Source organism: Zea mays, chromosome 6 (assembly GCF_902167145.1).
Source record: "Zea mays cultivar B73 chromosome 6, Zm-B73-REFERENCE-NAM-5.0, whole genome shotgun sequence".
NCBI classification, from domain to species: Eukaryota; Viridiplantae; Streptophyta; class Magnoliopsida; order Poales; family Poaceae; genus Zea; species Zea mays.
In genome coordinates, this window is record NC_050101.1 from 144,754,473 (window position 1) to 144,769,690 (window position 15,218).

The 15,218-nt window shown below is 38.5% G+C and overlaps 1 long non-coding RNA gene across 24 annotated transcripts; it reads left to right on the top strand.

The window, feature by feature from the left end:
- The first annotated feature begins 3,709 nt into the window (after nt 1–3,709).
- LOC103630153 (uncharacterized) lies at nt 3,710–14,419 on the top strand. 24 transcript variants are annotated; one of them, XR_004850343.1, is made up of 10 exons: nt 3,723–4,021; nt 4,193–5,775; nt 5,854–5,938; nt 6,064–6,138; nt 7,050–7,266; nt 7,908–8,010; nt 8,109–8,136; nt 8,231–8,321; nt 9,038–9,717; nt 13,968–14,419. It is a non-coding gene; the product is annotated as an uncharacterized lncRNA (long non-coding RNA). The 24 variants fall into 24 exon arrangements; XR_004850332.1 differs by lacking the exon at nt 13,968–14,419 and having other exon boundaries at nt 3,717–4,055; nt 9,038–10,530; XR_002262855.2 differs by lacking the exon at nt 13,968–14,419 and having other exon boundaries at nt 3,710–4,021; nt 6,064–7,266; nt 9,038–10,530.
- Nucleotides 14,420–15,218: the final 799 nt, after the last annotated feature.

Genomic DNA, 15,218 nt, shown 5'->3' on the forward strand with positions numbered 1-15,218 from the left:
TTTCCACTACTAGGTAACTTCATCTCTTCGTTTCGTCTATCACATAACGCTGCTAGATCCACTCTTTCCTTTACGTTACCCTTTGAATTATCAGGAATGTCCATGATTGTTGCCCAATGTTCCTCGACGATATTATTTTCAGTGTGCATCATGTCAATATTGTGTGGAAGGAGAAGGTCATCGTAATAGAGGACCTGAGTCAAGCTCGACTTATGGGTCCAGATATGCTTCTCACCATATCCCACAAAACCACCTTCTAGATTAACCACGAGACCATCTATCTGTTGATGAACTTCGGCACCAGTCATCATTGTTGGTGGGCGGTCTATCACTACGACACCTTTCGTAAAGTTCTTGATGTCTAGTCAGAATGCATGGTCAGGAGGGAGAAATTGTCGATGTTTATCGAACGATGAATATTTGCCACCGTTCTTCAACCAAATGAACCTAAGATCTTCCTTGCAAACTGCGCATGGGAACTTACCGTGAACTCACTAGGCACAAAATATCCCATACATCGGATAGTCATGCATGGAGTACTGGTACCAAACATGTATTTTGAAGTTTGTCTTTGTAGCTCGGTTGTATGTCCATACCCCTTCCTCCTAAGCACGAACCAATTCATCATTCACAGGCTCCATGTACACGCCTGTTGGGGAGGAGACCAAACACAACCTCGATTGTAGCGAAGACCATGTTGGGCGTACTCTAAACTCGACCGATTTCTTAAGAAAACCGCTTATAGAAATCACATTTCTACAGTGATTCCTTAAGAAACAGCCACTAAAATCATTTTAATCCTAATTTTTTTGTGTTTTTCAAATGACCTCGTATGAAAAACACCAAAAATAAAACTGTAGATCTCTAAAATTTATGAAAATTTGTAGTTGACAACTTTTTTATTTGAAATCATTTCGGCTCTCAATACATTGCATCTAAATGTGTCAAATTTAAAATGCAAATTTTGCAAACGACCTAGGGGGAACACCAAAACAAAAGTTATAGAACTTCAAAAGTTAATCAACTTGAGAGTTGACAATGTTTTTGTTTGAATTCGTTTACGGTCTCAAACAATCAATTTACACTTGTCTCTATTTGGCTACAACTCTCATGACTGCCATGCGATGATGATGGAGTTCCTCCCGATTGCGGTAAGAGCCCTCGAAACAAAGCATGTCAAAGTTATCATCACACCTTTGAGTTACTTTTTCAATGCGATGTCACAAAAAGTAATAGCTTTAGAAGACTTGGACTATCTAAAGGCACGCATCATTGAGACTATGTGCAAGCTTGAAATGTATTTTCCTCCATCATTTTTTGATATGCCAGTACACCTAATCATACATCTCGTGGATCAGATAAAAATATTTGGGCTACTATATTTACATCATATGTTTCAGTTGGAGTGATACTTGAGAGTATTAAAAGGTTATGTGCGAAATCGCGCTCACCTAGAGGGTTCAACCATGGAGGGATACACTATAGAAGAAGTGATTGAGAGCTGTATAGATTACATCAGAGACGGAACAATGATAGGTGTGCATGTACCTAAACATGAGGGTAAACTATGTGAGAGAGGGAGAATGGACAGGAAAACTATTCACGTTGAGGATTACAAGCTAGTACATTGTGCTCATGGTAGTGTACTACAACATGTCGCGATAGCCGAGCCTTACATCGAGGAACACCTGAATGAGCTTCGTAAAGAAAATCAGAATCGCACAGTGGACTGGATCATGAGGGAGCACAACCATTGTTTTAGCGAATGGTTAATGGACAAAAACATCCCATCCGGAGACTCTTTGGAAGAGAAAACAATGAAGAATTTAGCTTCTGGGCCATCGTGTTTAGTGACATCCTGACAAGCATATGACATCAACGGGTACATATTCCACACTAAATCAAAAGACATGAAAAATGTTGCGCAAAATAGTGGTGTTCGTATCGATGCTTTTGACCTATAGGGATAGAAGACCACATATTTTGGATTCATAGAAGAAATATGGGAACTTGATTATGGCCTAAGCATGAAAATACCCTTATTTAAGTGTCAATGGGTACAACATCACGGGGGGTGATAGTGGATAACTACAAACTCACACTGGTGGACTTAAAGAAAGTAGGATATAAAGATGATCCGTGGGTTCTCGCCGAATGTGTTGCACAAGTATTCTATGTACTCGATCCAGCAAATGAGAAGATGCATGTAGTTATTTCTAGAAAGCAAAAAAATGTTGGAGTTGAGAATGTGGGAGACGAAGACGAGGAACACAATAAGTATGAAGAGATGTCTGTCTTTAACGGTTCAGAGAGAATCAAGCGTGTGGAAAAGAAAATTGATAAGAATTTAAAGCCATACATGCGAAAAAATAGTAGTTCATGAAAATTGTATGAATCAAATTGTATTTGGCATGTATAATCGACTATGCATTGCGGTCACAAGCGGTTTTATTAAAATTCATTTAAAATCTCTCTAGTTATCTATGTGTGCTATTATAATTCATTTAAATTGTATTTGGCATATTTTGTTAAAATAGATATTAGTATGGTAATCAAATCACAATCGGGTCTAATAGAGAACCGCATGTGATCCGAATCGCGCATCACAAGGGGTTTTATTATTTCGGACCGTTTCTGATACGAATCGAGTACCACAAGCGGTTTTTATTTCGGACCAGTTTTGATACGAATGATCACAGACGGTCCGAATACCTGGGACATCACAGGCGGTTTTCTATCCGAACCGTTTGTGATGTAAAACACATACCGCTTACGTAGAGCTAAATTGTAGTAGTGTTCTAAGTAGTAGTGTGACTTATGGATCTACCATATTTTTTTTTGGGTGATGGGGTCGAATAACGACGTGAATAGACTCAGCCAATCATCGTTGTTTACTGATGCACTGAACGGTGAAGCACCAAATTAAATATATAAAAAAAGATGGACATATCTAAAAACGATGATTTCGGAGCAAGACGACACTAGATACGGTTGTTGGCATACACACAAACCGTCGTCCGAAAGTCCGAACCACAGCAGACTAGCTAGTACATACAATTGCAAGAATACATACATAATAACGAAATACAGTTTAGATCTATACGTGTCGTCATGGCACGGTATATATGGCAGCGTAACGCAAGCCGGCCGGAGAGACACGCTGCCACGTTCACATGTTCTCATTTGGTTTTGTAGCTATATGACCCAGCTCTATTATTATTATTTATTTATCTGCTCCAAGACGTACGGCTAATTAACGGAGTATACGGTGACTGGACTAATGATTACTGCCGGCCGCGGGAAGCGCGCGGCCGCCGCGCGAACATGCACGCACGCGTGCAAACGAAGTGGACGGCGCGCGACGTGTCAATCGCACGCGGCTTGCGTAACCGTGCATGTGCTATGTATGCGTGGCTATCAGATCCTATCGCACTTTATCGGTTCGTGCATTGTGCATGCATCTTCCATCCACACCACCGCACGTCGGCGGCGCTGAAGTTTGGTAGTAAATTTCTATATTACAAAGCCGATCCAAAACGGCATCTATAAGCCTATCCACGTCGCTCCAAAAATCGTGGCCGTTCAATGGTGGATCGTCCGCCTGCTCTCTCGTACGCCAGCATGTCCACGTCATCGCAATTTCTCTCACCCGCTCGATCTCCCAGCAACGGACACAGATCGCCCGGTAGCAACTTCCTCTATACTCTTCTTCCTCGCCTTTGACGGGTCTCCTCGTCGTCACGCGATGCTTCCAGGAGGATCTCTACTTCTCCACCCAGATTTCCAGGCTCCCATCCTCACCTCTGACACTACGCCCCGTACCTCGTGCCCACTGCCACCAACTTTGCTCTCGGTGCTCCGTGGCTTCGCCTTGGCACGCGCCGGTCGTGCCCGCGGCCTCGCTCCTCCACTAGCATAGGCACAGGTGAACCCGCACAGCGACATAGGCGGCGCTTCGCGCCTGGCTTTGCCTCGGCACACGCCGAGTCGTGCCTTAGCCCCCAACCCCCCTCTTGCACAGGTGCACGAGATATCTCCAACCTCGCCTCCCTGCTGTATGCCGTCTTCGTCCCTGAATAACATGTTCTCTGAATACCATCCTTTCTGTGAAGTTCTATCATGAAAACAGTCTGCTCCCAGTTGTCCTTCACATACTTCATAAGCATCATTGCGTTCAATTTTTTTATTGCAGGATTAGTCGTCTTGTGTCTTCAACATTACGAAGTGATGATGGCCTTCTTTTTCCTGAAAGGTGGTGTTTGTGGCGTTTAAATCTCTACTTAAGTCACTTAGGGTATCATACACAGTTTGGGTTCTTTGGTAGGTAAATCCTCCTCAAGACCCATTAATCTGACAATGACACTTGGATATATTATCTTTGACAATTTTACTCTTCTTCTTTAGACATATCATTATTTATTTATTTCATTATTCACAATTATAAGTAGTAATCCAATTGCAGGATGATGACTATCTTGCTCCTATCCAAGCTGATCGAGAAAAAGAGTTGAAGTTTGTGCAGTAGGTTGAACTCCACAGGGTAGAGGAAGCTGCAGCAAGAGAGGCTGCTCTTGAAAATCAAAAGAAAGAAAAGAAGCTAAAAAAGAACACAAGGGAGAGGTAGTTCACTTAGTACTATCAAAGTCAAAGTTGCAGAATATGATTGAGATTCATATATCTACTTATACAGTTTAGTAAGCTACAGCTTGGTTCGGTAAATTGCAGAACATCATGAATCATGACCTCTTATGCATGGATGGTAAATTATTTTTAGTTTACATCTCAGTGTTCATTTTACTTAATTGACCATCAATAGCATGGAGTACCAAATTTTCTTCGTCTTAGGAAATATATCCTCATTACTTGTGCGAACCTCTCAACTTATGGAATGATACTTAGACTGCTCTCTTTCGTCTAGGTTCATTTGATCGTTCTTTTACTGTATTAATACAACTTCTATTTTCAAGCTACTAAGAAAGCTGCTGAAATTGGACAGCTGAACGATGGTTATATGTTTGACACATCAACCGACATGTCATGAATGTGAAGATAATACACCCTGCCCTCCATTGACCCACTACATTTTTTGTTATATTTTGCGTTTTTTGACATTAGTTGCTTATAGGTTAGATTCCCCAACATGTCCAGTTTGTCCGCAAGGTTTTTGTGGGGATTTCAAACAAACATTAACCCCTTCCGGGTTGGATTGGAAAATGGACTGCGGACTGCCTTATAATCCTTGGGGGCATGCTGTGCACGACATGGCCACCGAGAGCCGATGGATGCCAGATGAGAAGAAGCTGGCTTCTGCTGCCACTGAGAAATTCGAAGAGGAAGATAATACCTCCTATTGTCAACAGTGATGTGTCAATGGAGTGTGTATAGCATGAAAAAACCAAACATGACAGTTCAAGAGAGACATTTCAGAACTGCTTAGTTTGTATATCCCATGAGTTATCTCCTAACATCTTTTAACTGCTTCAACATTGCATCGAAAGCAATATAGGCATGCCTGATGATGGAGAGATAGATATTTTCATCGAAGCTGTCGGTGACATGCTATTTGAGTTGCAGAAACATTTCATATTTTCTATTATTATATACATAGGTTTTTGTATGGAGGTACTGAAAGCCCCCTCCTGAAATATAGTATGATTACCACCTTCTCTACAATCCTTTTTTTGTTTTTGTTTTATTTTTACGTTGAAGCAAAGAACCATAAAATATCTGTTTGGAAGGGACGAGATTTGAAGGTGATGAGGCTCCTTAAAGAAGGTATGGTTTGGACTTGCTTTCATTTAAATATTTTATTTATACTGGAAGTAAAATTAGCATGTCTGCCTCTGATTACAGGTTTAATGGAACAAATATTAGCATAAGGAGTTTGCTGGCCATGTCAAAATCTCTATGGGCAGATTCTAACTAGAGACCTCTAAAGGTAATCACGATTTTTTTTCTTTATTAAATCAGTAGTGTGCTATCTGTAAATTATTGTGCAGAGTGGTTCATTATATCTATTTTCTTTGTCTTCTAAATGTTAACCTAAACTGTAATTTTGCCCAGGTTCAATGAGATGAACATTCATCAAGTCTTCGTCTAGATAGAATCTCATGGTTTCAAGACTGCCTTCAGGTTTTGGTAAGGAGTTCCTTAATACCTATCATGAAATATGATTCATTTAGGCACCTGAAAAGTGTCATTATTTTTTTGCTTGCCACATGCATTGGCCCTCCTCTCTCAATATCCATCATGACCCATTTGTTCATTCCACCGCTATGGTTAGTTTGTGACTCCTAGACCCAATATAAACTAGATTTAATTAACAAAGACGAATTAAGAGTAACGTTCAGGAACCCTCTTACTACTAATTCAGAATTTATATGTGTATTTACAGAAAACTTGCTAGGCTAGACCATCTGTATTTTCAAAATGTCATATGAGAAGGTTTGTTAATCCAGTGTGTAGAGTCCAGCCATAGTTTAGTTTACCTCCTCAAACTCCATCTTCTGCATTGAGTTAAAAAGTGAGGAGGTCAATTAAGTGTTCATTAGAGAAAAAGACCGTAGCGTACAGAAGGAATGATAAAATAGATCACAATTGCTATCAGGTTTTATGATAGATAAAAATCTATTGCTGATTCAAAACGAACTATACATCCATCTTTAAATAATTCAAAGACAAATGACGCTTCTATTATTTTGAGGGCAAGTTAATAATACAATTTATTACAATAAAACACATCTACTATTATCAAAAACACTTGCAAACTAGATCCTGCTTTTCCCATTGCTTGATGATGAGGGTACGTAAGGAGACAAATCTGCAAGCCAAGAACAGGTGGTGCTTGATGAGATAAAGGTGAGAATGTGCCTATTCAGAGAACTCTGAACTCAACATTCTCACAATATCTGTCGTGATCCGACATCTCTCTAAGTTATCTCCCAAATTCTTTCTAAATTCCCTTCAAATCTACTCTAGCTATCTATGATTGTGATAATCGGTACTCAGACAATGCTGATTCTTGGGACAAAAATTATTTGCTCTCGTAGGATCCTTGGAACTCATTCGCTGCACCCAGTCACTGCCTCCCAGATCCTCAACATATGGATTTCCCCAATTTTAGTGTTGACAATCCTCACTTCTAGGAGGTCCATTGTGATATCTACTTTGAAGTGCATGCCATCAACAATACTTTGACGCCACTATTTGTGGCACTAAACTTTGAAGGGGTTGTAGCTAACTGATTGCAATCAATTGAACTCAGGGGTAAGTTCACCTCTTGACCTATTTTCTGTGATGTAGTTTGTGTCCGTTTTGATAGAGATCAATATCATATCATGATTGATTAATCACTAAGGCCTGGTTTGCCCTTTTGTTTTACTTTGATTCTCTGAGTGATAATAACCATATGGATTGCCTCTTACTCATCTCCTGATGCTTTGTTCACTGAATTAATATGTATTACTTACAACCGAAGGAATCTGTTATAAACAAGCTTTGAGAAGACCCTTGCCTTCACACAAAACATTTATGTACAAACAAACCATTTATTTATTTTTCTTATTCACAACTCCCCTCAACCTATATAGCACAAACCTAAATTCTTCCTTACTTTTTTACAATCACTTACTTCTTGGAATTTTTAGGAGTCAATTTATACAGCCTGCAACTTCTGTCCAAAACATGTATGCTTTACTAATAAACCTAATTTAACATGCTTCTTCTCCATATTCTTCAACAAATTACACAACTTCTGAATTTTTCGCATGCGATGCTTACCTGGAGAAATGTACAATCACCATGTTTATGTGGTTGGTCATTCATACATATTTATGTACAGACACAATAACATCCCTCCTCAACCTATAGACCACAAATCTCATTTCTTCCTTACTGTTTTTTCGCAGCCACTCACTATTTGGAAACGTCAGCAGCTAATTTGGACAACTTGCACCTTCTATCTATCTTCAACAACTAATTTCGACAATTTCTGACTTTCATTTAGAACAAGTATGATTTTCAATTAAACAAAATTGTTACCTATTGTCGTAAGCCTCTACAATATAAATCTCATTTCTTGATTGCTATTTTTTCGCATCATCACCCAGTCATCTACTATTTCGGAATTGGAAGAAGGTGCATTGTGCATTCTAACAGTCTGCAACTTCATTCAGAACAATTATGGTTTTTCAATAAACAAACTCTTACATATTTTTTCCATACTCATCAGAGCGCACATCCCTCCTAAACCTCATTTCTTACTCGCTGTTTCGAATCAAGAACAACCGTTTTGGACAGCTTGCAGCTTCTATACAGAACAGGTACACATATTACCTGTTCAATGCCATGTTATGCATAGAAAAGTCTATGTTTTCAGATTTAATTACCCTGAGATACATTATTATTTCTTTACTACTTCCACTTCGCTTGAACCCGCATAAGACGCATAACTAAAAAAACATTCCTTCCTTACTTTTTCCCAACGCGTGGTTAAATACTATTATGAAACCTCAACAGCAAATTCAGACATCATGTAACTTCTATTCTGAAAAAGAGTATGGTTACTAGACCAAATATTATATATTTTTACAACCATGTGTCACATATTACTCCATTACTCATGTTTTGTTTAAACAAATAACTATGCATACCTGCTCACCACACATAAAATTAATCACTCCTCTTATCAACGGTCATCCATCATTATTGCTACAATACGCATGGTCATCAGATTTCCTATGTAATTACCATACTTTAACCTCTATGTACATGTAAATATGTGCTTCCAATAGGTGCTCAAGTACATACGATCGATACCATGTTGTTATGCATAAGTACATTTACACACACATACTCTATACTGATTGACATCTATTGATCCCCCTACTATTCTCTTGAACCTACACACAATTTTTAAATGTATCTTATATTAAGATATCCTTAGCGTTTGCGTTCTTCATCAACGTACAAACTACAAATCTAATTTCATTCTTACTTCATTTTCACATGTTTACATTCTAATTTGAATCGACGACAGGTCATTTGTACATCTTGCAACCTGTACATACTCCAGATACGCTTTGTCCGATAAGCACAAATATTACCTTTATAGTATGCATCTTCAGGTTTTTCCACTCACGCCTCAAATTTTATTCCAGCCTTTGTATCTCATTTCAATAAGTAGCTGTGCTCAGCTGCTTACCACACATCAAAAAGGTAACTCCTATCTATATACCTCCCAGATTTTACCCACTTGCAAAATGTTTGCTTACACGCATAATATTTACTCAACTTATAATGAAACTAACATTAAAAAAAGTAAATGTTATATTCAGAAGATGTACTCCCCATTTGTATTTGCAAACTCAAATGAACATATTTTACCCTTATTTACTGCTTTGTAAAAGGATACGTAGACTCCACAAATAAAGTTCACTCATATACTCAATTAGAACATAATGAACTGACACTTTATGATTACAACCAACATACTCTCAAATCTGATTCTAAATAACATGCTTCCAAATCTGATACTGAAGAAGAAACTACAAAGGTACAATTCGTCCACCTTATTTTAAAAATTGATAAACACAAGTACATTTGTAAAATGAGCGTATAAAAATGCTCCTTTTCCCTTTTATAGGACCAAACAACGATCGATGGACAACTCAAAAGGAAAAAAAATAATATGCCCTCAATGGAAGCTCCTCCAAAAAGGTAACACTCCTACATACACATCTTCTACTCAGTTTCAGTGTCGTTTGCATGGCTGGCCATTATTTAGTTCCCTATTCAGATTTTGAAATGTTAGGCATCCATACACGAAAATCCTCTAGAAATAAATGTGTTGCTCAGTTTTCCTGCTCAGTTTGCATTCAGTAATAGATTATGTTTGTGTGCACACAAGAAAACCCTTCAAAAACAAATGCTCAGTTAGAGATATGCAAATGCTTATGTTTCCAGACAGTCATACATGCACTACTACTGATGTTTACGTGGTTACATATGTATTAAATTTGTAGCGTACCTAAATAAAAATTGCTATATTAAAAATGTATTATACATTTGCATTTTCAAATTAAATGATCATATTCTATCGCTACTTACTGCTTTACAAAACATAAATTTTGGCTGAAGAAAGGGAGCTCCCATCAAGACTAAATGTGGTTGTTTGAAATGACAACTCTTTGTGCTTGATGTTACCTTTTGTGAACTTCAGTATAGTTGCTTCACAAGTTCCTTCTGGACTTTCTTTCTTTTGCCACATATAGGATATCGATGTAGATTAAACATGGTTGTCAAAACAAGTATACTTTTACACTTATGATATGCCATCTTTTGCAACCAATGTTTTAATGTCTCAACAAGTTTGTACATAAAATAATCCACCATCAAATGTGCTTGGTTGGTGAAGTCCTTCAAAGCTTCCTTTTAGCGCACAATTCTTTTGTAACAACTAATACCCATTGTAATATAACATCCATTTTTAGTCAGCATGCTCATTTGAATATTAGATATATGGTTACAACACCTGGGCAATGTCATTGGAATGTTGACATAATTTAGAATGTGTATTACATCGTTTAGATCAGACTAACATACTTCTCCAACAACACAGATGTCTTTGGAATGTTGACATAAATTGATCCTCCACATCTAATTGGCTACAACAATTCAACCATGATGATATGAGGCACAAAGTTTTCCCTTATGTATTATCGCTGCCATCTTGCTAGATAAAGAATGTGACAAGTACTAAAAAAATCTTCTCAGCACTAATGCTTCCAACAACCTATCTATTTATACTAACACAGCTGCACACGCGCGCATGGGCGCGCGCCAACACTAGTTGAAAAAAAAGCCGGACGAAATTCAGGTTCGCCGTTTCCCGTGGTCACTACGTCAAAATCCTTCAAACGAGACGTGAGAGTATAATTTTCTTTACAGCGACGTCTTTTCACTAACTACTGTACATATATAGCATCTATTTTAAAATGCGCCGCTAGCAAAATCTGGTAATAGCTCAGTGACGTTTTTTATTTTACGTGTCTCTAATATATAAACACGTCACTCGCTTCAGATGTAAGTATGTAACATGTATTTAAATACATGTCACTAATATATATACATTAGTGACGTGTATATATAAACATGTCGCTGGTTTCAGACGTTATATCTGTTCAACGATGTGTATTTAAATACATATCACTAATACATATATATTAGTGGCATGTATATATAAACAAGTCACTAGTTTCAGATGTCATATCTGTTTAGCGACGTGTTTTTGAATACATGGCGCAGTTAAAATTCGATTTTTTTCAAATGGCCTCAGATGAAAAAATCACAAAAATAAAGGTTATAGGTATTGAAAAGTTTATGAAACTTTGTAGTTGACAATGTTTTGATTTGAAATCATCTTGTCATAGAAAAATATGTTTGAAGTTTTCAATTTGAAAAAGTACCAAAATAAAAGTTGTAAATCTTGAAAAGTTATGCAACTTTATAGTTGAGAAGTACAAAAGTTATCTTTGGGCTTGTTCTTTGCTAGGTTGAATAGCCCTTGAAACAAGCTTTCCGAAAAGTCCATGATCACTGAAATCGAAGTTCGGAGTCAAAAGTTATGGTGTTTTTCGTGAAGCAGGTTGTGCGGTGGCAGTGCCGCGCATATGAGCGGCAGTACCAGACATGTACATCCCCTAACGGCTAGTTTTGATCCCCAACAACTAGTTTTGAGTTGGGGTGTATATATACCCATCCCATGCCCCTAGGGGTGCTGCTGAAGTCCAGAATGGTTCCAAATCATCCCAAGCCATATTTGAGCCCTCTCTAACTCCTCTCATTGTGAGTGTGAGATTAGTGTTTGATCAAGTGTTATAGAGTAACTAGTTGTGTGCCCGTGCGTTGCAACGGGAACATATAATACCATTGATAGCTTATGTACGTTGGGATGAGCATCGACATATATCTGACCGGATCTTCTTCTTCCTTGGGGATCTGGAGAAAAGCCTGTTCGGAAGCCAAACATGTTAAGACCTGATCATGTGTTGTCCTTATGTCTCTGATCATCATCAGCACACTGTTCGACGCTTGTATGAGTCTTGTTAATTTGCATGCCTCATGCATAGCCTCTCAACCATCAATTCATTATGGTATACAGAATTCATGTGAGTTGTGACAAACATTATCAAATTCATATAAATTATTTTAAAGAATCAATATAGAGTTTTATATGATAGAGAAATACATGTGGATTAAAAAATGCTAAACAAAAGATCTAAAATATAACAGTTCGATCAAGTTGCATAAGATGTACAATTTTCCAATTGCTTCTGTATTTGGAAGTCCACCTTTCTATGTTATCTTTGCTATTTCTGACTTAATAGAATCCAAATAGTATTGAACACTAAGAAAACTACAAAATGAGATGGAGTTGTGTTGACTGAAAAACATATGTATGTAGCATTTGGAATAAAAAAATACACTTTAAGTATTCAAGTACCAGATAATGCCAAACAAGGGATTAATTCCACAGAGCAAAGTACAAAATCCATGATAAGATATTTTATAATAGATTTAAAAAATGAAGGCTTTTGCTTAAAATATGAGGTCTTAATCTCAAAATGTTTATATGTGATATTGAACGGGTCACCACCAATGCCTACACAAGTTGACTGCCCCAAACCTACAGCTGTTGTTTGAAACACTCGTCAACAGAAATCAGACATGCATTAACCAAACATAGTCAGGTGCTCGTGCGTTGCCACGACTCACAAATTATTAATCTTTATTTTTTGCATAATTTTAGATTTTTACCGTTTAAATGTGGGAGAGGAGAGAGAGGTGAATGGAATAGTAGAGATAAGATTTATAAGAAATAGGGATCTGCACCAAGAACATAAACACAAATTAATTAGCATATTCTTGTCCCCTCAAGTTAAAATCATGCATCAATAGTACGACAACAATACAAATCCGGTGTGCATACTACAGAACAGGAATGTAGGCATTACCTTAATTAAAAAAGTAATGTGCTAGTATTAGTAGTACCTTCTAGGGTTGAGTCTTCCTCAACACCCTTGTATGCCCAGTGGCATGATGCAATGATGTTCTCAGACGCATATCTTGTGATATTTATTTATAACCAGTCAAAAACTCAGAGTGTAATCTTACTTTACGAAGGATTTGAAACATAAAGAAAATTATGAAAATTACTGTATTAATCAACGAAAAATCACTCGATGCAACAACATACAAAGATCAATTAAATGCCCAAGCACAAAAAATCTGAATGTCAAGCAAAGCATATATACATATCTGGACATACAGTCTGGTTCTTGCCGCATGCTTCCCAGCTGGACACTTCTCCGACCATTCTCTGTGCTACCGAGCGAATAAAGGTCTAAATAATTAACATTTAGCTTCTCTCTTTCTCTCTATCTATAGAAAACTCTTATCCTAGTTCCATATCATTATGTTTTTCTTCAGTGTGTCGATGTAACCGACTACGTTGTCTCCATAAAAGTCGTCTTTAGTCGGCTAGATGATGCTGGCGTTCCAAACCGGGCAATTAGTGAACAAAACAGAGCATGCCCTAGCATCCAGGTTCCTATAGATTTCAAGATCATGACTGATGATGTCCAGTATTTGACGTACGTACATAGTGTAAAACAGTCTTCCTTGCGTACCAGTGGAAGTCGACGGTGTTCCCTCCTTTGTCGGAGTGAAGTGGCTATGGAGTACATGTAGTAGTTGTGTTAGCAGTCAGTAGCATGAGCGATCAGCCACATTGTTGATCTGATCAAACACACCAAATAGAGCACATCAAACCTTGCTTGCAGTTTGTACTACCTAGTGTATGTCTCTGATGAAGTGCGAGAGGAACATGAGCGCTTGTGTTATATTATCTGCACTGCAGAAAAGCAACGTTCATGACTGTTAATGACAAATTGTCCAAAACTTTGCAGAATTGGAGCATGCACATACGAGTAGCAGAGTAGCGACATTACATTATGGGGGAGAAGATCTCCCATAGGTGGGGAGCTGGGAGGTACAGTTGTTGATGGCGCCCACGACGCACAGGCCCTTGACACCATCCTTGTCCTTGTAGTCCCCTGACAAAACAGAAAAAACGACGCATGATGACCATGAGCACAAGATTGCGTGTCAGATTCATCTTGGAACGAGGGGCGTGGTCGCTTACCGTCGTAGTTGTAGGTGCAGAGGAAGTAAGAAGAATTCGTTAATTACTGTTATAGAGAATAAAATGAAGTAGATGGCTTAATCTAGGCTGTCGAATGTCATTATCATAAGGCATATCCACTATGCTGCAAGCCTGGAACCTTTTATTCATGTAAAGTAAGCATGTGATGTGAACTCCGTCATGCTAGCTTCATACAAGTTACACACACTCAAAGAAGTTACCAGGAAACCAACATTTTTGTCTCTTGTATCTAGTCTTGCACTGGGGGCAGCATTGGTTCCCCTCGCGCTCATACTCATAGATGGGCGGCAGACAGGGAAGGCACACTCATTGCAGGCAACAAAGACATCGCCAGTGGCTAAAACACCTATAGAGTCACCACAAATCTGGCAGACCTACCCATTCGCACTCTTTGTGGGCTTAGCCTGCATTAGCGAGATAACGACAAAGTTAGCACACATGCAATCAGAAATTCAGCATTAGAGGACACCTCAGTGACTCATGCACTTTACTGGTGAGCAATAGACTGTAAAAATCAACCTGCGATCAAGTGTCTATTAGTCTTGAAGTCGAGGCTAAGATCAAAATGCCAGGAAGGTAATTTCGAATTTACATAAGATGAACTAATTCAATGGTGTAGTAGTCATAAACAAAGGCACGCTGCAGCAGGGCAAAGAAGGATCTAATTCACCGTCGGTCCATGGTAATTATGACAAGGAATTGTTGAGGCATGGGTAAACACATGGATCTAAACAATCTGAGGCTCCATTTCACTGGATCTCCAAGACAGCGAAACATGAACATTATATCATTATCTATTGCCGATTTGACAGATGTTCGAAGAATTGGACTGAGCACGAACAGTTCAGAAATTGCCAGGAGGACATGTCTGATCTGGTGACTTACACGGCGCAACGGAAGCATTGCTGAAATGGACAGGCAAAATCTACGAGCAGAGACACGCAGAAGCGACCGCATTTGAGGGGTGAACCCCAAGCGTTAGACTAAAGACTAA